Raw genomic sequence first — 23795 nt, forward strand, 5'->3', positions numbered from 1 at the left:
GCAATTCCCACACTGTGTCTCCGGTGTTGTCCCCTGTAGGGCTATGGGTCAGTGAGGAGCATCATGTCTCATAGTGGTACCGGCCATGTGGTCCCCTCTGTGGACTAGCTGCTCTAATTGGGAACATCGTCCTCATGGCCTGGTGGGCTAGGATGTGCTCCACTCTTTCCTCCTCCCCCTTCATCTGCTCGTGTGTGCTCTGATCAGATATGTCCCTCTCCCAGAGGTTCAGATTCAATGCAGTCCTTTGGAATACATTTTTCTGGGAGGAGGGGCAGGTGTCCACTTAGTAGTTGGGATTGGGGCTGGCACCCAAGGGAAATTCTTAATGAGATGGATTGACATGGTGATTACAAGAATAAGCTCAGTCATATTAATGTTGGTGAGGATGATGGGAGGCCAGGCAGTTTCTTTTGTGCAAGAGTTGGGCCTGACTCAACAGTAATTAACAATGATTAGATGACCAATTATACGATCTCATATAATATCCTAAATTATTCTATGTTGCCTTTTATCACTAAGAACATTTATTCTTTAAACCTGGGGATTTAGCTTTAGGAGAAAGAAATTTAATGAAAAATATTAACCCACTGTGTTTGAACTGCCAGCCTATATATTAGTAATCAAATACAAATAATTTTTGACCATTAAAGACCTAGTTAATGGTAATAGTTTACAAATGGGGAGAAAGAATTAGTAATTGTGACTTTTGGCTTTTTTCATAGCAACCCTACAGGACAGGCTAGAATAGCTCCTGTAGGTTTCCAAGATTGTAACTCTTTATGGAATTAGAAGGATTTAATAGTTGCCTGAAAATCAAAATGAAACAGTAATAGTTTACTATATCTATCTGTACATTATGATGCCCTGGGAAATACAACACATTTAATTGCATTTGTGTTGATTTGAAGATTTTAAAGGAGGCACTGGATTTACAGTAAAGAAATCTCTGTGTCCCACAGGTAAACAAGTCTTGAAATAAAGTCACTATACGTTACAGTGTGGTTTATTTACCAGCAGTACACACCCCTTTAATTAGGTGTTGCTTGAGTCAGGTCAACATTAGAAAAAGGACAATGAGGAGTTGCGAGGCAAGCAGCCAATTGTACTAAATAAACTAGAAGTTCGTTCTTGTGGCAGAAGCTGTAATGTATGAGTTGCCTAGGAGTCAGGAGAAATGGGTAATGACCTCAAGACGTGAAAATCTGTTCAACCAAAAATAGAATTTTAAAATGTTCCTAAAGTAAAATAACTATGAGCACATTCTCATCTGTATGAGTAATACTGGCAATAGTTTTTAAATGAGAGTAATATTGGACTATAGAGAATGTGATGAGTACTAAATTCTTAGATTTTGCTTATGTTTGTATTAGTTGCTTCCCAGTCAATTTCTACTCCTGGGCTGCTTTATTATTTATTTACTATTTTAATTGAAAGATCATTTCATTGAGGGCACTTATGGCTCTTATAACAATCCATACATCAATTGTATCAAGTATATTTGTACATAGGTTGCCCTCCTGGGCTACTTTAAAGCCATGAAGTTGAGGTTAGCAGTGGAGCAAGAAACAGCATTTGCTGTGTGCTTGAAGATTCAAGCTCACAGGGACTTCAAAAATTCATGGAAAAAATGGTCTTAAAAGATAATAAATTTAACAGCCCTCTCATATTCTGTCAAACCAAAATAAAATAAATGAAACTCAATACCATCAAGTTGACTCTGACTCACAGTGACCTTCTAGGCCATGTTCAAACTGCCCCTTTGGGTTTCTGAGACCGTAAATGTCTCTAGGAGTAAACATCCTCATCTTTCTGTCTTAGAGCAGCTACTGATTTCCAACTCCAGTCAGCAGCTCAAAGCCTAACCCATTATGCCACCAGGGCCCTTTTATTGAGCCTTAAACAATTCCAAGACAGTCAGTCTGGATGGGTGAAACCACAATAAACGACAATGGAGGGCCACATCTCACCTCCTCTGGTGTCTCCATTGCCGAGCCACTGTATGTCTTCCTTTTTGATGCTGTCGTCAACCGTTGCGCTCACACCACTCTACATCTGTAACGGTCCAATAGTCCCTTGCAATGGCCACACAGAACGCACAGGCAATACTCACACTTAAGGGGGCTTATTAGGGAAGTCAATATGCTGCCACAGCCAGGATCAGCAAACAGCACATGTTCTTCATAAGCCAGCGAGGTGAATCACTGTTGTCATGCACAGTGCATTGGAATGTGGGATATTGCAGATGGAGTTAGGTTAAAATGTAACGCTTTATCATTGATCTCCCTTTGGACCTATTAAAATTTCCCCCCAGTTATTAGTATTTTCTCCTTTCTTTTTGAGTGAAGTTTTCCTCCGTTTTACTGTTATTGTTGTAAGTTTTGTTGCTAATGTTTTGTTGTTGTTATGTGGTTTTCTGTCATTGAAATCCAGGATAGATGATGATATAGAGACAGTAACTGGATTAATAATTTCTTAGAGGGTAAGGAGAAATGGGGAGCTCAGAACAATAAGCACAAGGAAGAAAAAATGTTTTAAAATTGATCGTAGTGATGGTTGTACTACTCTTCTTAATAAGATGGAACTACTGAAATATATGATAAATTAATTATGTGCCAATAAAACTGTTAAAAATTTCGCTGATGAAAATTCATGAAGCACTGTTATATTTTATATTAGTCCATTCTGTCCTTTCCAAGGTTTATGTCCAAGCACTGCTTTGTTTGAGACAAAAAGAGGAAAAACACTCCATGTGTTCAGAAGAGAACAAGATATGAAGGAATGATTCAGAGATGAAATTGAACATTACAGAATTTAGCTAAGCATATATACGTCCTTGAGAGGGATTGTTATATTGAGTCAGATTAAGAGATGCATAAACTCAGAAATGATAATGGATGCTCTTAGAGTCTTAATGTAATCAAGAATATCAGGTAAGGACCAGCAGACTTTTCCTGTAGCGGTTTAGATAATAAATGTCTATGATTTGTCATTCAGGAAGAAAATATGAGGGTTTTTTGTAAAAAAAAAAAATTGTGTAAAAAGCATTGTTAGAAAACCACAGAAAGTTTTACTACACAAAACTATCTGAAGGTGGAGTTATTTTTTAATCTACATATCCTTCATCTGAAGGTAGTGTTGCCAGCTCTCTAATATTTCTCTGAAGAATTCTGTACTATTTTGTTGACAAGTCTAAATGGAAATATTCTTGATTACTGTAAGACTCCAAGAACACCCCTTATCCTTCTGAAACTAGCTAGTTGTCTGTTTCTGCGTATCTCTTAATCTGACTCAAATTAACAACCCCACGAGGGACTCAAAACATGCTCTTTGAGTTCAGAGAACAAAATCGGTCTGGAGGGGCAAGGCCAATGCTGTGGGGTAGATGAGGTAAGCTTTCTCAATAACATTCCCTTGGACATCCCTTGCTACTCTTGAAGAAAGAGTAGCTTCATTCTTATTTTGGAAAAAGAAATTTCCTCACCACAACTTCCCTGGTCTTTTTCTCATGAATGCGGCATTCAATGAACTTAAAACATCTTTACAATAAGACCTTGTAATCATGTGTCCATTGAAAAAAACATTTTCAGATTATTCTTCTGGAATCCCAAAATAGTTGCCAAAATTTGCTGCGCTGATCTCACTCCTTTGAATTCAATGGGTCTAGCAGATTTCTCTGGAAGCCTCTCTTTTGATTAGGCCCTCTTTGAAGGTACCCTCACACGACTAAACCAAATGCATTGCTGAGGGGCCTTGTCTGCAGAGACATGTTTAAACACGTTTTGTTTATAATACACTCATATGTGCATGAACTGGAATGAAAGGTGCACAGACCGAGAGTTAGAAAATGAAAGAAAGGGCATACTCAGCATGGCTGAAACTGAGAAAACTAAAGAAAAACCCAAGCCTCCAGTTACAATATTGAAAGATTCTTTGGGCAAAATATTGAAGGATGCAGGAAGTATAAAAGAAGTTGTAAAGAATGCATAGAGTCACTGTATCAAAAAGAATTAGTTGATATTCAATCATTTCAAGAGGTAGCATATCAAGAGCCAATGGTACTGAAGAAATATGTCCAAACTGTACTGAAGGCACTAGGTATTCAGGGAATTCAATGGAAATGTTTCAACAAGCTGATGAAGGACTGAAAGCATTCATTCGAGTATGCAAATAAATTTGGAAGATAACCTGGCCAATTGACTGGAAGAAATACATTTTTGTACTCATTCCAAAGAAAGCTGGTGAGAATAAAATCAAATCCACAAGAGTAAACAATAAATAAACATAAACAAGACAAAACAAAAGCCCTTGAGTCTATCTTACCTGAATTTTCAGAATATCTCAAACACAGATATGCTGACACAGAATTTTGACGTACCATGCCTGCCAAAAATGCAAACAAATCTGAAAGATTCTTTGGGCAAAATATTGAAGGATGCAGGAAGCATAAAAGAAGTTGTAAACAATGCATAGAGTCACTGTATCAAAAAGAATTAGTTGATATTCAATCGTTTCAAGAAAATGTACAGCCAGAATGCTCCTTAGAATCACAAATGGCCGGACTTCGTCTCACAAACTTCGGAAATGGTATCGAGAGAGAAGAGTTCTCAGAAAAGGACAGGATGCTTGGTAAAGTACAGGAGCAGAGTGCAAAGGGTCCCTTTCTGAGACGAGTTGACACAGTGGCGGCAACAACGACTCAAACAAAAAATACTAACGTGAAGGTGGTCCAGGTCCAGGCAGTATTTCATTCTGTTGTGCACGGGGTCTTGCTATGACTTGGAAGTGACTGGGTGGCACCTAATAAAAATGATTTTATTCCAACAGCCTGCCTTAGAATCTTTATTGCTTCCTGTATATAGCCGTGTTAATTGTCAGAAGTCATCAATAACTCAGGCAGTATTTTCTCTATTGTAATTTTAGTATGTGTAAGGAATACTCGTCAAGAATGGGGGTCTTAGCACAAACATAGTATTTCAAAATATTCCAAAAACATATTCTTCCGTAATAATGCTATAGGAACAAAGGATCAAAACAGACCTTTAATTGTTAACTTTTATTTTAAAACTTTCCTAGGTAATCAGGAAATATTCACTTAAGCAAGAAGTTTCTAAAGAAAGAGCCTTGGTATTAATTCTTTTTATAGCACCAATCCTAAATAAAGGTTTCCATAAACTTTAACATTTTGATGATTTGTTCTGAAAAGTATATATTGTATGTATTGTGATATCATTGTGAACCTTGTAGACCACGTAAGCATATTTAAGCATTTATATCGCTAGAAGTGTTTCCATACCTTAGCCCTTGTGGTGTTCTATGAGAGAACATGGGCTATCTGCCCCCATAAGGATTTATATAAACCCTCTATCGGGTGGCCATGGGTCAAAATTGACTCAGTTGCACTGGGCTTAGTTTTGTTTTATTTGTATGACCACAATCAACAGTAACCAATCAATTATTTTATCATATTCTCTGTTCCTTCTTCTCTTTACGTTCCCACTCAAGACCCGCTCTAGAAATGTGCATGTTTTCATGTATATAAGCTGGTAATTTTTTATCTGATAGCTCTCTATTGCTAAATCAATTCTCTGAATTTTCATGTAAGGTGCTAGTGGTTTGTACCCTATGACAATATTTAAAATTTTGTTACAGCATAAGAAAAAGAGGTTTTATTAAATACTAAGGATGTGACCTCAATTTTTCCTATCTGTTTGAAGTTGAGTTTCTTTTCTAAAGGGAGATAATAAAGTGACTAAAACAGAAAAGTGTCCTTTTCTTGTATTTGAGTTGCTTGACCTGTCTTGGAGAACAGAAAGCCCAACAGAATCATATAATTGAGACCTGTAGAAAGGGAATAGCTAACCAGATAAAAATGAGCCTTTCTTTAGATTGGCTAGTGACTAAAGTTTTTTCCAGTGTGTTAAATTCTTTGATATATATTTTCAAGGAGAATGGCATACTAAAAAATAATTTTTCACAAAGAATGATATTTTGACTCCTGCTCTTTTAATACTTAAAAAAAAAGACTACTTGTTACATAGAGCTAGATGCCTTTCTGATGTAGCTGTGTATTCATTTTTATTGCATTTATCTAAACAAAATTTATACTAAGCCAATAGTAGAAAATGATTGGTTTATGTAATATATGATTTACAAATCAAGATAGTGTTTTGACTGTGAAGTCAAAAATGTTTCAGAAATGAAAGAACTTCCAAATATTCTTATAGACATTGCCCTGGTAAAGAATTGTGGAACAATGTTAACATGGTAACAATTGAACCAAAATATTCACCCGTCCTGACCCTGTACTTTCAGGTCTTGAAACTGACTGCACTTAGATAATCCTTCAAAACAAACCATTGCTCAAGATTCAAAAAGATCTCAAGGCATAGCCTGGGTGGATCTTCCTCCAATTCTCTGCAACCAAGATATCTGAATCCTAGGGGAATTAATACTATTTCTCGCATTATAAATGGAAAATGTGTGTTGTTTGCAAATAGAGGTGAGTAAAAATTGCCTCTATTTTCTATTTAATTTTTGACATTTAAGATTCATCTAGTAATTTATCATGCTAAGTATTAGAGAAACAGCACCTATACTTTTATTATAGTAGAAACATGATTTGTTAAATACTATTTGTAAATTGCAACTCAGTCCTTTTCATTCAACCTGTTTTCCTGTATCATATTTACATGCAGTTTTAAAGGAGTTTGGTGACACAGTGGGTGAAGGGTTGGGTTCCTAGGTTAAAGGTTGAGAGACAGTCTTTCCCAATTGGCATTCAATCATTTCAAGAGTCAATGGTACTGACAGAAGAATTCCTAGCTGCACTGAAGATACTAGGAATTCAGGAATCAAATTGAAATATTTCATCTAGCTGATATAGGACTAAAAGCACTCATTTGAGTAGACAAAGAAATTTGGAAGATAGCTACCTAACCTGGCCAATTGATTGGAAAAAAATACATATTTGTAGTCATTATAAAAAAAGTGAGGCGAACTGGCCTCTTTTGACTTCTTGCTTGCTTTGATTTTGTGTCTCACTCTGGGGTTGTGGCCATGTGGCCTGCCGAACATGGGAGTTCTGACACCCTTCCATGCTCTTGCTGACCTCCCTGGTTCCCACTTCACCTCCCTGCTTTTACTGCTGGCAGCTGTGTCAGGGGGCTCTAGCTAGCATCTGACCTATGGACTTGAGTTGGACTACGCTGGGTCACTTCCTTGATAAAAAATTTCCCTCCTAACAGTTCTAAAACCCTGTGGAGGCGTAGATGAACAAGCCCTGGTGCATACACACAGTGGAATATTATACATCCTTAAAACACAACGGCCAATCTGTCAAACACCTGCGGACAGGGACGAAATTGAAGGACATTGTGCTCAGCCAAGTCAATCTCATAAAGATAAACATTTCATGACATTATAAATGGGAGGGGAAAGAACTGGTTTTCACACTAAGAGACTGAAAACAAGGTTGTGGTTGGGGGGACAGGGGAAGAGGAGGGACAAGGAGGGAGAGAAGGAAAGGGGGTCGTGGGGAAGAGACCATACACATGAGAAGGTGGGGTCACTGGGATACATACTGTCTCTGTTCTGTTGTGAAGGGGTGGACAACTGCACGCAGTATGTTTTCATTTGAATGTGTGATTGTCTACAATAAAAGAGCAATAATGACTTAAAAAATTTCCCTCCTGACATAAGTTATTATATGAGGGGTAACAAAAAAACCCAGAATATTTTTCAAAGCTATTTATTCAATCTTTTTACAAAACAACCTTATCACCTTCAAAGTACTCTCCATTACATTTAAAAGATTTGTCAAATCTGCGATTCCATACTAGGGAACATTTTTCAAATTCGTCTCGTTGGATAGCTGATAGCACCTCCCTAATTTTTTTCTTCACCTCTTCTACATCATCAAACTGCTGTCCTTTCATGTCCCTCTTCATTTGAGGAAACAAAAAAGAAATTCATGGAGTGAGGTCCATTGAGTAAGGTGTGTGGGGCAAAAGAGGCATGCTGTTTTTTGCCAAAAGCTGGTGCACTGAGATGGCTTCAGTATAGATCATGAAGTATTATTTTTCACCATGAATTAAGGACCACTTCTCTGCAATTTGTTATTTCAGGCATATTGAACCATATGCTTCATAAGTATTCAAAATAGCCAATAACAGTCCATCTCAGCTCACTAACGCCCAGCCTATCCATTTTTATGCCTTTCATTCTGATGACTTCCACGTGTTCTAGATTTAAACTTTGTGCATTCTGTGTTTTAAGTATGAATGGACATCTGCAGCTCTTTCTTCTCACAAGGATTTTCTTTCAAAGAGCTTCTCTGTGAACTCAAATAACCCAGTTTTTTTGAACAGTAGTGTAGTTGGGTTGTTGTTTTTTGATAGTGTAGCTTTGACTGTTTGTACTGCATAGAAAGTCCTAGAATGACACGTCATGAATTAAAATGACAACTTCAATCATATTCTAATCATGTTTTGGATTAAATAGCAATGTCATCTGGTTTATTACTTCCTCAAAAGTTTTTTTATGGTATTTTACAAAATTCTAAATAAATAAGTTTTATTCAAAACTTTAAGAGGGGTCTCACATGTATTACCTCCTCTTAGTTTCAAACTCAGTATCAATACTGACCAGTGGTTTCAGAGTCGACCTGATCACTTATTTCTTCAGGCCCTTCATCTTCTCGCCCTCACTCTGTGTTATTTCCCGATCCTTGGCTGTCTAGGTGCTTTTGCATTCAATTCAACTCCTAACATTATAGACACACTGTTCCAGATTTAAGTTACTTACTCAGCATAGTTGCATACACCCCTTAATGTGGGCCAATTAATCATTAAATTCTGAAAATTCTACCTTTTGTTCCTCCCTTGCCATGACAGTTATAAAAACCATCACCCAGGATTATTGCAATATAATTTGAATTAATTTCTCTGTTTCCAAGTTTCCATTCAATTCTTAACACACCTGTCAGAGTGGACATTTGGGAGATAGTTTTAGTTCAAGGTTTAAAGAGCACTTCAAGGCAATAGTCTCAGGGACCTTTCAATTTCATAGGACTCATTAAATCTGAGTTTGTTGAGAATTTGAAGTTCTAGTCCACAATTTTCTTCCAATGTATGAGGAACCATTTGCTGTGACTCTGATCAGGAGGTTCTATGTTGATAGCTGGGCACCATTTAGCTCTGGTCTCAAGGGAAAAGGCTGTAGTTCATACAGAAAATTGGCCATGTAGACAAATAACTTGTCTGATATTGGATTTCCTTCTTTTGTACTTTATTCGAGAAAAATAGAGGCCATTATTTGTATCTGATATTACTACTTGAGATAACTTAAGACTCTAGGTACTACTGACCAAACTCAGATGTTAGGTCATTAACTTCATTAATTGGATTATGCCAGTTGACTGACTTGTCCCACAGGATTATGACACTAGATCCTTAAACTAAGAAAATGAATCCCATGCAATGATTGGTAATGCATAAGATGTACAAAATCTCTAGCCCTTTTTTGTTTATATCGGTACATTATTTTTCTTGTGTTCAATTTAGTGCCATCATTAAAATTATTCAAACTGTGCATACTTGAATATGGTTTAACCATATTCAATACCGTGGTTACCATAAGCAAAAAGTGGGTATAATCTAAAGAATTATCCCACCCCTTACCAACACACATACACACTCCTGGTCTTTGTTGGTCTCTTGTCAGTTCATAAAAGTGATCAGCTTCCACACATAAACGCTGAAGATGAATGTGTGCATAAATAAATGTGGTGAAGAAGGCTGATGGTGTCCAGCTATCAAGACCTATAGCGTCTGGGGACTTAAAGGCTTGAAAGTAAACAAGCGGCCATCTAGCCCTGAAGCAACAAAGCCCACATGGAAGCAGCACACCAACATGTGTGATCATGAAGGGCCAAAGGGACCAGGCTTCAAACACCAAAGGCGGGGGGAGGGGGGGATCATATACTCGTCAATGAGGGTGACGCGTGATGGAGACCCAATGCCCATCTCTAGACAACTGGACATACCTTGCAGAAGGGTAGTGGGGAGGAGATGAGTCACTTAGGGTACAGTATAGCAATAATGAAACCCACAACCTTCCTCTAGTTCTTAAACGCTTCCTCCCCCCAACTACCAGGACCCCAATTCTGCTTTGCAGACCTGGTTAGACCAGATGATGCACAGCAGTACATATGGGAATTGGAAACGCAGGGGATCTAGGACAGATGAACCTCTCAGGACCAGGGGTGACAGTGGCGATGCCAGGAGGGAAGGGGGGTGTAGAAAGGGGGAATTGATCACAGGGAGCTCCATATAACCTCCTCTCTGGGGGACGGGCAGCAGAGGGGTGGGTGAAGGGAGACGCCGGGCAGTGTAATATAAGATACAATAATAATTTATAACTTATCAAGGGTGCATGGGGGAGAGGGGAGGAGGAAGGGAGGGGGAGGGGAAAAAAGGAAAATGAGCTGATTCCGGGAACCCAAGAGGCAAGCGAATTTTGGGAATAATAAGGGCAACAAATGTATAGATTGCTTTACACAATTGATCTATGTATTGTGATGAATTGTATGAGCCCCAATAAATTGATTAAAAAAAGTGATCACATAAAATATTTGTTCTTCTGTCACTTACTTCACTCAGTATAATGTCCTCAATGCTTATCCACATTTTAATATGTTCCTAGAACTCAACATTCTCTATGGATGCATCTTATTTCATTAAGGATCCCTGATGACATACTAGTTACAAGTTGGGCTGTTAACTGCAAGATTAGTAGTTTGAAATTACCAAACTCTCCTCAAGAGAAAGATAGGGCTTTCTACTCCCATTATGAATTACAGACTCAGAAACCCCAACAGGCAATTCTACCCTGTCTTACAGGTTCTCTATGAGTTGTCATTGACTCGAAGCAGTGAGTTTGTTCAGTTTTATTATTCATTTTATGCATATTTCACATTTAAAATGCATTTAGGTATCGATAGGTACTTAGGTTATTTCTATGTTTTTGCTATTATAAATAGTGCTGCAATGAACAATAAATTCAATGAAGTAATGAACATGTATGTGGAATTGCTAGTTATAAGGCAGTTTGTTTCTTATTTTTTGACGAATTTCCATCTTGTTTTCACAGTAAAATAGAGGTTGCACTATTTTACATTCCTGCCAATACAGGTTCCAATCTTCCCACATCCTCACCAACACCTATTGTTTTCTCCTTCTTTTAAAATCACTGCCATTTAACAAGGGTGAGGTGAGATCTCATTTTGATTGGCATCTCTTTATACCATCGCTATGATTTGGAATGGAGTAGACTGCACTGGTGTTTGAGAATGGTATTTTAAGTTCATCATTTGGCTGTTAACTGCAAGATCAGCGATACAAAAACACCTCATGGGACACCAAACTTGGTAGAGCGGGTGAGTGAAAAAGAGGAAGATTCTCCATGAGGGGAAATGATGACACATTCATGGCAGGACATATGCTCAGTAAAATAGGGACTCATCCATCAGCCTTACTACCAGGCAGAGACCATTGCAATCTTGACTATGCTGGATTGAACTTGACACTTGGCCAGTTGACCACCCTGTAGACTTGAATTTTTTCTAAGTGCAAGTATTTCTTACTGCTTCCATGAGAGAAATTTGTTCCCTGGCTTTCTTAGTATTTTTGGTGATCTTTTCCATCTTATGCATTATTAATATTTCTGAATGTGTAGTATCTTACTTTTACCTTTCTACCTTAGTGTGATTTTGTTTTTTATTGTTTTCTGTTGAGTCTCCCAGCTGTGAAGCACAGGAATGAATTCATAATTATAATAATGGATACAAGGCGATACAGGGAACACAGGTGTGTGTGTGGCAGGGGGTAGGGGAGGCTAGGATAGGGAGAGAAAGGGCATAGTGGAAGTAATGAAGATGCAATGGGGAGGCAGTACTAGAATGGATTGTGATTGCATAAATCATCTTAAAGGTGATTAACTATCTGGGGTGGGGAGCAGGGGAATGCTCTAAAATTGATGTGGGGCTGATTGTATAATTCTCCATGATATGATTTAACTATTGAATAATATGATATGAATGTTACTTGCAAATAAAACTGTTGGAGGAAAAAAGCAATCCTTAAATGATAGGAAGCAAAGAAACAAACCAAAAATTCCCCAAACTAGGTGTTCTAGAACCATTTTGGCTAATTCACATTTTCAGTGTTTTCTTTCTTACGTGTGCCTATATCTCTTCCTTGCTTTCTTCCCTCCTTATTTTCTTCATTCCTTCATCTCCTTCCTCCCTTTCTTTCTCCTCCTCTCTGCTTCCCCTAACTATAAAAGTTTGCTTCTTTTGGTGTGAGAACTATTTTTATTTTATAATAGTGGTCTCATGTAATATTTGTCTTCAAGGCATTGACTGACTTTCCTGTGCATAATGTCTTCCAAATTAGTTCATGTCATGATATACTTGACAGTTTCATTATTGTTCTTTAAGGATGAAAAATATTCCACTGTATATCTCTGGGTTTAGTTTCTACTTGTCCACAGATGGGCACTTTAATTATGTGCAACTTTTTGCTATTGTGAGTAGTGTTGTGATAAATCAACATGAGTGTGCATATACCTGTTCTGGTTTTGTCTTGTTCATAAAGTTTCATTCAGGTACATGCAGAGAAGAGAGATTGCTGGGTCCTAGGACACGTCTCTTCACATTTGTTTTAAGGAAGGGTCATGTGGCTCTCCACAGTGGTTGTACAATTTACCTGCAGTGAAAACGAGTTTCAATCTCTCCACATTCTCTATCATTTGTAATTTACTGTATTTATTTTTAAATTGTGATCAGTGCCACTGTAGGATGGTATCTCACCTTTGTTTTAATTTCCCTTTGCTAATGATGGTAAGCATTTCTTCATGTTTGTTAGGCACCTGAATGCCATCTTTGGTGAATTTTCTATTTATGTCTGCTGCCTATTTTTCAGTGCATTATTCATACCTTTCTTATTGAGGTGGTATAGTTTTCTAAGGATTTTAGATATCAGTCCTTCGTCTCATACCATCACCACAATAAAATAAATAAATTCCCCAGTCCATGGGTTCCCTTTTCACCCTTTGATGAAATCTTTTGATGTACATACATATCTGATTTTCAGGAGGCCTGGTCCTCCGTTTTGTCCTCCGTGGGGTGTTTTTCATTATTTTTAGCACTATGGTCCTTGTATTAGGGCCCTGAAGTTTTCTCCTATTATTTCATTAATGGTCTTTATCGTTCTAGTGTTGCCATGTAGGTCTTTAACCCCTCAGGAGTTTGTTTTTGTAGATGGTGTGAGATACGGATGAGTCCTGTTATGTTATTTTGTAAAAGGAGATCTAATTCATTTAGTGAAAGACGACCTCCTCCTTATTCAATGTGTTTCAGCCCTTTCTCAGAAAGCAGGTGTCTGGAGGTGCTTGATTTTGTTTTTGGATTCTCTATCCTCGGTGGTATAGTGGTTATGTGTTGGGCGGCGATTCTCATGGTCTGCAGTTCAAAGCCACCAGCAGCTCTGCCAGAGAAGATGTGTCTTTCTATTTCAGTAGACAGTTATAGTCTCAGAGACCCACAGAGGGTGGCTATGAGTCAGCATTGGTTCAATAACAATGGGTTTAGTTTGGTGTATTCAGATCCATTGGTCTATAGATATATCTATTGTTATACCATTACCAAGCTCTTTTGATTAACATGGCTATGTAATAAATAGGTTTTGAAGTCAGAGAGGGAGAGGTGTCCTATTTTGTTTTAGTAGTGTATTGCCATATGGTCCAACTGTCTGTGAGTTGATGGGAAAAACACTATACTTTTGTGCAAAAAGATACATTGCACGTCCTAGCTATAGTAATTAAATGAAATTATATTGTGAAGATCTTATCAGAGTGCAAAAAGCAAAAGCTCACAGAGAGCTGGCAGTATGGCTGCTCCTAGAATTTCCATATTTCTTCAAGAATAAAATAGCAAAGACCCTTAGGGGGAGACAAGCTCTCTGCCACCCTTCTTTTCTCTTTCTCTGCGGCTATCTTGTTGGATAACCAATTTCTAATCTGGACCCATGTGGTAGTATTTTGTTTTCACAAGACTGCTGTCCAATATCGTATTTCTGTGATGCATCACTTTTTTACTAAGTTATTGATTAAAATCAATGAATACATAGTCTCTGGCCTTTTGGATTTTTACTGTTGAAATCAAATCAGGGAATCAATGAAACTAAAAGAAAATAAATCTTAAAACCATTTGAAGCTGACATCTTCAAAGAGGAACCTGAATTTCAGGAGCGAGGATATTTACTACCATTGCCTATGAATAACTACTTCATTTAAAGGAAACACGCAAGCATAATTTTCAGTTTGTATATCCTTGAAGTTCAACAGTTAAATTTTACTTACCAAAAGTCAACATTCTCAACCCTCTTAACCACTGTGATCCTATGATATGTCAGGGTAATTACAAATTTGGCTTGGTAGCTTGGAATTATGCTAATATCTGTAGAAAGGTGTATAAAAGAGAAGTCAGAAATACATTTTATACCTAAAAACCAACGCTATCCATTAACATTATTCATTCATGTTTTCCAGCTTGAGTATTAGTATTATGTGGATATTTTTCACTGTTTTTGTAAACTACCAGATTTCTTGGTCAAATAATCACTGCAGTTGTTTGGGAATAATGCTTACAAAGAATATTGGTATATAAGTAGGCCTCAATTTGATATTTTCATGATACATGAACTACACTTATCACCATCTGGTTTTATTTTGCTTTTACATTTTATCATTAGTAATATGTACTATATACAATGTTTAAATGTATAAAAAGGACCATACAGACAACGCTCATGAATTTTCCAACTAGAATCACCATTGCATTCAGAGATAATCTAGAACCTTTCACAAGTGGAATTGTTACTGCAACTTAAAAAATGTCGATGTCCATTTTAAAATACATGTGTGCATTTTTAATATGTGTATAAAAACATACTTGTAGATTTATATGTAATGTTTCCAATTTCCAAAAAAATGTGAAAATCACATTTATAAAGATATTGATATAAAAGGTACTAATCATGAAATCAAATGTATATGTACCTTAAATTTACATCAGAACTGATTTATGATGAAATTGTCCAAGTGCAGACTATTAGTAAGTTGGGTTCTACCTGTATGCAACTACCCAGGCATAAACACTGTTGGTTAAGGGTTAGTTTGAGACTACACATTGTAGCATGCCTTAGATAAAAGATACTACAACTGACCCTGATAACAACTGTGTTAGTCTGGGTAGACTAGAGAAACAAATTCATGGAGACACTCATATGTGTATAAGAAAGAGCTTTATCTACAAGATCAATTGAATATTGAGAAAACATCCCAGTCCAGTCTTTTGGATTCAGGAAGCATCTCCGCACCCATAGGGTTCTCCTCATGGCTCCTTCTGCTCCAGGGCTCTAGCGTAGCTCCATGTGTCTTGTCTGCAGGAATCTCTCCCAGGGAGTGAGTGTGTGTTTCTCCTCCAGTGAGCTATTTATCTCCTAGGCACCTCCAAATGAGGTCATCAAGCTGCAACCTTATTGACAGGCTAAACTCCACCCCTTCACTCTTAAGTCTCAAATTGACAACAGAGTAAGTAACTACCACAACAACTCAGTAATTTAGGTGCTTGTAAAAATGGCATGCGGCAGCATCTAACCTCCTCTAAATTCACAAGGGAGAAAGAGGATCAAGCTCTGCATCAGCAGTTCAAGGCTTCCTAGGAGAAACGAGTTACGCATGACATCCTTCCACCATATGGCCTTCTTATCAATTCTCACACCAACAGCACTCTCTTCTTCACTGCTGAGCTTGATAATTCATGGCAATGGCCACACAGACCTCAGCTAATTCAATGATTAGGTTTATTAGGGAAGTAGCTGGTTATAGTTCATGATCAGAAATTATTCACGATACACTTCTTCAATCAAGACAGCCTATTCTACATAGTGCCTGCATTCATGCCTTTTTATTTGTCCCTTGGCTGCTTGAGCCGGCCTCGGAAATGCTCCGGAAAGAGTTACAAAGCTCCTTTTGCTCTGTCAACTAAGTGTCCAGAGGTACTTACTTCACTGTATCCCTCGCCCAAAGTTGCTCAGCTCTAGCTGTATTCTCATTAAAACAGCAGTCAGAAACGATATTTACTATCATTATTACAGACAGTATGTTGTAAACGAATGAGGACTTTTGGAATATCAAGTGTGTAACGAGGTCTAATTTCTTAGAATTTGCTTATCTTGCTGTTGGTTGCTGTTCGATTGATGTCTACTGATTGCAAATCCATGAGTTTGCCATGGAAACTGCAGGGTCTTTTGTTTGGTTTGGTTTTTGCTATAATCTTAATGGAAACGCATTGGCAGGCCTTTCTTCTGAAGTAGCAGTGGAAGCCACAACTTTGAGGTCAGCAGTAGGAAAAAAAGACCCTAGTTTCAAATATATGAGGGGTATGCAAAGAGTTTACAGTAAAATTGAATGAGAAGATAATGGACATTTTCTATGAACTTTTTGAAGCCTACTCATACTGCTAGAAGATGTTCCACTGAGGACGGAAGGCATTCAAATTCACTGTGGCCACAACGGACCTGGCCATATTAATGCTTGTAAGGACGAAATAGGATCAAGCGATGTTTTGTGCTGTTTTACATTGGAGCATAATGAGTTGGAGCCTACTTGGTGGCAACCAGCCAAAACAACAACCTGATGTACTGCTTTTTCAAACCGAGACCTGTATTACTATAAGACACATCCGATAGGGGTTAATTTTCTACTTGAGAGGTGGAGATACCAGAGAGAGGTGGAGAGGGTCATCTCCATTGCTCTTCCTAGTCAGATGTAAAGACCTCTGAGCCCATCTGTCAGTCAAGCCTGGCTTTGCCTTTGTACTGTTGGCTTCATTATCAAGACACTTTCTGGAGAGAGTAGTAGGTCCTTCATAATCGATGTCTATTATTATTATTATTATTATTACATTTCAGATTGTGGGTGATTTGCCTGACCTAGGTAGAAATCGACTTGGCCAGGTTGGACTGCAGCTTGGTTCAGTTCTGCCTCCATTCCCTGGGGCATTTGCTTCCTCTGGTGGATCTCAGGAATATAAAAGAAAGACAAGTGACAGGTGACGGCTCTTCAATTCTGAGTCCAGAATTGGAACAATGGGACTTTCATCTACATTACAGAGGCCAAATCAAATTTTGTGTGTGTGTAACATTACAGAAGCCAAAGCAAATTGTGTGTGTGTGTGTGTGTGTGTGTGTCTGTGTGTGTGTGAGACTGGGTTGTCCCGAGAAACAAATCTAGTGAAACTCATCTATGTATAAGAAAGAGCTTTATATAAAAAAAAATATTTATATATCAAGAAGGCATTTGCAATCCAACTCAAGTCCGTAAGTCTGATGCTAGTCCCTCTTCAGACTCACACAGCCACATGCCAGTCATGCAGAATGGCGCTTTACTTATAATACAGAATTATAATAATATAGCAAACATATAAAAAGTATTCAACTCTTCTTCTGTATAAATAAGCATGGAGAATAATTTTGCTGAAGCATTACTTCCTTATTTTCTAAACAGTGCTGATCATTGTTCATTCATGACCCTAAAGACAGATACATTGTGCTAAAAATGAAAAATGGATGCTCTGTGTTTTCTTAGTCTTGCTGAGTACAAAAAGATTGAGATGAAAAAGATGGGAACTTTTTTAAAGTTTATATCCAAGAAATAATAAATTTAAAGAGATAAAAGTAATTTCAGCTACTTAAAGAATGATAGGAATATGTGAGCAGATGCTGCTGTATGATATGCACCCTCTGAGATTCTAGGGAGGCTTTGGCTACTCCCTTTTTTAGCCTGTATTGTATTCATATAGTCTTTGATACCAACTTAGAGAATGTGAACACCAGGCTCTTCCTATTAGCAATATGTGCAGTAACAATCCCACTTGCCACCGAGCCAATTCAGATTCACTGCAACCATATATAGGCTTTCTGAGACTGTAAGATTTTATAGGAGCAGCCAGTCCACTCTTTCTCCCAGAGAACATCTGGTGGGTTTGAACCACTAACCTTGCATTTAGCGGCACAATGCCTAATCCACAGCATCTCCTAAACTCCTTAAGAGTGCAGCCAATGAAAACCCCTTCGGAATGCAGTTGACACACTGAGGTCATCAATAGTCAGACACATTATTGACACATGAGGTCGTCAATAGTCAGAATCTATTCAACTGCAATAGGGTTCATTATGGGATTGTTCCTGTTTCTAAGTTGTCTTTAGAGGTTGTCGTGAAACCTTCTCACCTTCAAGCTCCGAATACAGAACATATTGGAAGATAGCATGTTGGTTGCATAGCATGGCTATTTCTAGTAACTATTTAAAACCTAACCCTGAGCTCCAATGTCCAGGTGCTCAGGATGTTAACTACGACTAAATATTTAGAAGGGCTGGCTATTGGTCTCTCCTTCTACAACTCAGACTATGTTGCTCACTTGATAGAAAATCCCTTTCAAGTGTTTGGGTTACAAAGTTCATATATTTGGGGTTTGAATGCAACATACATTTGGAATGTCTGACTTTCACTTTGAAAACTGTGATTAGATCATGAAAAATTCAACTTTTAGGTCCAGTTCTCCCTCGTTTATTTACTTTTCTGCACATTGTTTTATTATTATTCAGTGATCCCCTGGGTTATTTTAGAGTCATATGAAGAGTTTAGTTTTCCCTGGTTTAATTCAAGATCTCATAATAAATTTCCCATTAATACTTGGCTCAAACCCACTAGCTGCTCCTTGATAGAAAGATGAGACTGTCTATTCCCATAATGATTTACAGTCTCAGAAACGCTGTGATGGCTATGAATTGGTGTCAATTTGAGAGCAGTGGTTCAGGTAGTTTCAGCTAATATTGGAACTTAGACAAGGATATTTCATTCATTATTTTAAAAACTCACTATACTATATTTATTGGACAAAGAACAGATAGCTCAACAAAAGTTCCCTCTCGATTTGTCAGAATTGTACTTTTTTTTTCTTATTAGGAAGATATTGAAATGCGCTTGATATAATTGATGTTTGGATTGTTATAAGAGCTGTAAGAGCCCTCAATAAAATGATTTCTTTACAAAAATGAATTCTCAAGATGAAAATCTAAGACATGCAATTTCTTTGTTGTTTTAAAATAAGTAGCTTTGGGAAACCCATTTTATTTACTTTGTTAAACCACTATATGGTCTTTTCAGAATTATTAAGGCAGTGTTTAAAAAATTACTGTGTATTGGGTGGGGTTTTAAATTTTGGATCACCATTTTTAAAATTAAACAATTCAGTAATTTAAGCAAATTATCAATCATCCCAATAGCTTACCCTGCCCCTGCCCACTTCTTCCTTTCACCTTAATGCCTATCAACTTAATTCCAATTAATGGCAGCCTTATAATAGGAGTCTTGGTGATATAGCGGTTATGTGTTGAGCTGCTAAACACCAAGGTCAGCAGTTTGAAACCACTTGCATGCTCCAAGGGAGAAAGATGAGGTTTTCTACTCCTGTGAAGAGTTATAGTCTCGGAAATTGACAGTCATTTTACCCTGTCTTGTAAGGTCATTATGAGTCAGATTCAACTGATGACAATGAATTTAGAATGAGCTTTCACCTTAATGAATACCTGTCTCCCCACCCTTCCTGCTCTTCCCCTCCCACTCCCGATAACAACCAAGTCTGTTTATTTTGGTGTGAACAAACATTATTTTGATTTTCTTTCTTTCATAACAATAGTCTTCTACAATAGTCTATGTACCCTTTTATGATTAACTAATTTTACTCAGCATATGAGATAGTTAAAGTTTATTGTGCCAACCTGGCTGATAAACAAAGGTGGGGTTAATTAAAGGGCGGAGGGATAAATGGCTCAGAGTGCCTCGCCTTTTGAGTTCTCTGGTCTCTTGCTTTGTGACGGTCCCACCAGGGTGCAGCTGCCTTAGCCAGTTCCCTGCTTCAGCTGGAAAGGCTTACTTCCCACAAGATATCCCTGAGGAGAAGCTGCATGGACCTACCCCGATGCAGCCCTGGGTGCTGGAGCAGCCATGTGGAGACTCCTGCCAGTCCTGAGATGCTTACACATTCACTGATTCAGCTTTCCTCCTGCAGTCGGCGTCATTGCGTGTGTTTTGTGAGATGGAGGAAGACTTTGTGGATTGGTGTTGGACATATGGGTTCATGTTGGACTTGTGGGCTTGGGCTGCAATGGGTTGGGATTTTTCTTGATGTGCACTTAGTATAAAACTTTCTCTTATACATGAGTTTCTGTGGATTTGTCTGAAGTACCCAGACTAACACAGCATAATATCTTCCAAACCTGTCGTGTGATGAGTTGTTTCTGTTTCATCATCATTCTTCAATGATGCAGAGCATTCCATGGTGTGTAAGTACTGTTTGTTTTTTATCCTCTCGTCCTTTGATGGGCATTTGGGTTGTTTCCATCTTCTTGCTATTGTGAATAGGGCTGTGATGAATATGGTTGTGTTAGTCAAGGTATATAGCAAGGAAAGGGATTGCTGAGAAATATGGGTATTTCTACTCCCTGTTATTTTAAGAAGTGCCATACTTCTTTCCACAGTTTTTTTTTTTATAGTTTGGCAGCTCCACCAGAAATGTGTAAGGGTTTCAATCTTTCAGCACTCTCTCTTGCATTTGTTATTTTTTCAAACTTTGCTGTTGATACTTGTGAGCTGGTATGTCATCATTGTTTTTGCATTGTTTGCAACTTTTGAATAGCTAGTGATCCTGAACATTTTGTCATGTTTGCTGGCCACCTGGATGTCTTTTCTGATGAAGTGTCTGTTCATGTACTTTCCCCATTTTTCATCAAAGTATTCATCTTATTCTTGCTAAGGTGTTGCAATTTTCTACATATTTTAGAAATGTACACTATATAATTGCCAAAAAAGTTATTCAGCCTATGGATTCTCTTTTTGTTCATTTGATGAAGTCTTTTGATGCGCATGTGCCTTATTTTTAGGAAGTCTAAGTCCTCTATCTTACCTTCTACTGTGTGTGTATTCTTCCAACATGTTTGATAGTATGGTTGTGCTATGTATTTGGGCACTTAAGTTTGTCCCTATTTTTTAATTGATGAGCTTTATAGTTTTATAGTTTTCATTTAGGTGTTTCATTTATTTTGAGTGAATTTTTGCATAGATGGTCATGTTTCATGCTTCTGCAAATGGACATGCAATTTTTCCAGCACCATTTGCTGAAGAGACTATTTCTTCCCCATTTAATATATTGCAGCCCTTTGTTGAAAATCAGTTGTCTGTAGTGGGTGGGCTTAATTCTAGAGTTTCTATTAGATTCCATTGGTCTACATATCTATTGTTGTGCCAGTACGAGGCTGTTTTTATTGCTGTGATTGTATAGTAAGTTTTGGGTTTGGGAAGTAAAGGGCATTCTTCTTTGTTCTTCTTAAGAGCTATGTTGCTTATCCCGCGTTGTTTTCCTTTCCATGTAAAATTGGTGATCACTTTCTCCATTTCTTTCAATAATGATGCCAGGTTATGGATTGGAATTGCATTTGCAATCTACTTATAGATTACTTTGTATAGTATTGATATTTTCACAATGTTGTCTGCCTGTCTATGGATACGGAACATTCTTCCTTTTATGTAGCTAATGGTTTCATGTAGTAATGCTCTGTAGTTTTCTTTTCATTAGTCTTTCATTTCTCTTGTTAGGTTTTTTCTTCAGTATTTCAACTTTTGCATGACTATTGTAAATAATGCTGCTTTCTGGATTTCTTTTATAGAACTCTTTTCATTTATATGGATCAGAAGGATCTTTGAATGTTGATTTTGTACCCTGTCATGTTGCTTAATCCTTCAATAGTTTCCAATGATTTTCTCTGTGACTTTTTTGGGGTTTTCTAGCTATAGAATAATTTCATGCACAAATAGAAAAAGTTTCACTTCTTCTTTGCTGGTTTGCATGCTTTTGATATCTTTTTGTTGTCTAATAGTTCTAGTTAAGATTTCCAGAGTAAGAATGGTGATAAAAAGGCATTCTTGCCTGGTTCCAGTTCACGAGGGGAATGCATTCAGTTTCTCCCCATTAAATGAGATGTTAGCTTTTGGTTTTACATATCAGGCCTTTATTATTTTGAGGAACGTCCCTTCTATTCCTATTTTTCTGAGTGCTTTTATCAGGAATGGGTGTTGGACTTTGTCAAATGCCTTTTCTGAATTAATTTATTTGATCATGCAAGTCTTTTTTGTTGTCTTATTTATATGGTGAATTACATTGATTGTATTTCTAATGTTGAGCTATCCTATGTCTGGTATGAACCCTTCTTTAATTTCTTCTAGGATTTCTTTGTCATGAAGTTTTTCTGATTTTAAATATATATATATATTTGTAGTTGGATTCTTTGATTAGAATTTTGTTTAAGCTTTTTGGAGCTATGTTCATAAGGACTACTTTTAGTCTGTAGTTTTCTATTCTGGTAATGTATTTTCCTGGCTTTGGTATCTGGGTTATGGCTGCTTCATAAAATGTGCTTAAGAGTTGTTTCCCCAGGCGGCCATCTAGCTAAGAAACAAAAAAAGCCACAAGGAAGAAGCACACCAGCCTACCCTGACACAAATGCTGAAGACAAGGCGGGTACATAAGCAAATGCGGTAAAGAAAGCTGATGGTGCCAAGCTGTCAAATTACATAGAATCTGGGGTCCCACATGCTGGAAGATAAACAAGGGGCCATCTAACTGAGAAACAACAAAGCCCACATGGAAGAAGCACACCAGCCTGTAGGATGACAAGGTGGCGAAAGGGTCAGGTATCAGGCATCAAAGACCAAAAAAAAACAAAAAAAATCATAACATTGTGAATGAGGGAGAGTGCAGAGTGGGGACCCAGGGCCCATCCAGAGGAAATTGGATATCCCCTTGCAGAAGGGCTGCGGGGAGGTGAGGAGCAAATCGCAGTGCAGTGTAGTAACGGGCGTTTTGGGGGGAGGGGGAGGGGGAGGTAAAATGAGCTGACACCTGGGGCTCAAGTGGAAAGCGGGTGTCATAAGAATGATGAAGTCAACATATGTACTAAAGTGCTGGACACAGATGACGTATGTACAGATTGTGATGAGTTGTATGAGCCCCTAATAAAATGATTATTTAATTAAAAAAAAAGAGTTGTTTCCCTTTTCTAGATTCTGAATTAGTCTGTGCATAATTTGTTTCAACTTTTATTTGAATGCTAGGTAGAATTCCCTAGTGAATCCATCTGGTTTTGAACTTTTTTTTGTGGGGGGGGGGGGATTGCTTTAGGGACCCAATCTATTTCTTTTTCTGTGATGTGTCTGTTAAGGTTTTCTACACCAATCTGTGTTAATTTAGGTAGGTATATTTTTCTACAAATGTGTTCATTTCTTCTAGGATTTCTATTTTTTGAAGTACAGTCTTTCATCGCATTGTGCTACTATCTTCTCTATTTTAGTCCGTTCTGTTGTGATGTCACCCTTTTCATTTCTTATTCATAATATGCGCTAGTGATAATGCTAGCTGTGCGCACTTAGTCAGAAGTAGGAATACATATTGGACTTCTGCGTGTCAGTCAGTTGGAAAGAATCATAAATGCCATTTAAATAAGGTATGCTGTCCATACTGATGAATCTATGTATCAGGAGAGAGATCCAAATCCTTTGTAGAGACACCCTTTCCAAACTACAGAGCAGCATTTTCTTTTTTTTTTTTTTTTTTT

This window comes from Echinops telfairi, unplaced genomic scaffold (genome assembly GCF_000313985.2).
Source record: "Echinops telfairi isolate 266 unplaced genomic scaffold, ASM31398v2 ScPeMD7_15;HRSCAF=58, whole genome shotgun sequence".
Classification (NCBI taxonomy): domain Eukaryota; kingdom Metazoa; phylum Chordata; class Mammalia; order Afrosoricida; family Tenrecidae; genus Echinops; species Echinops telfairi.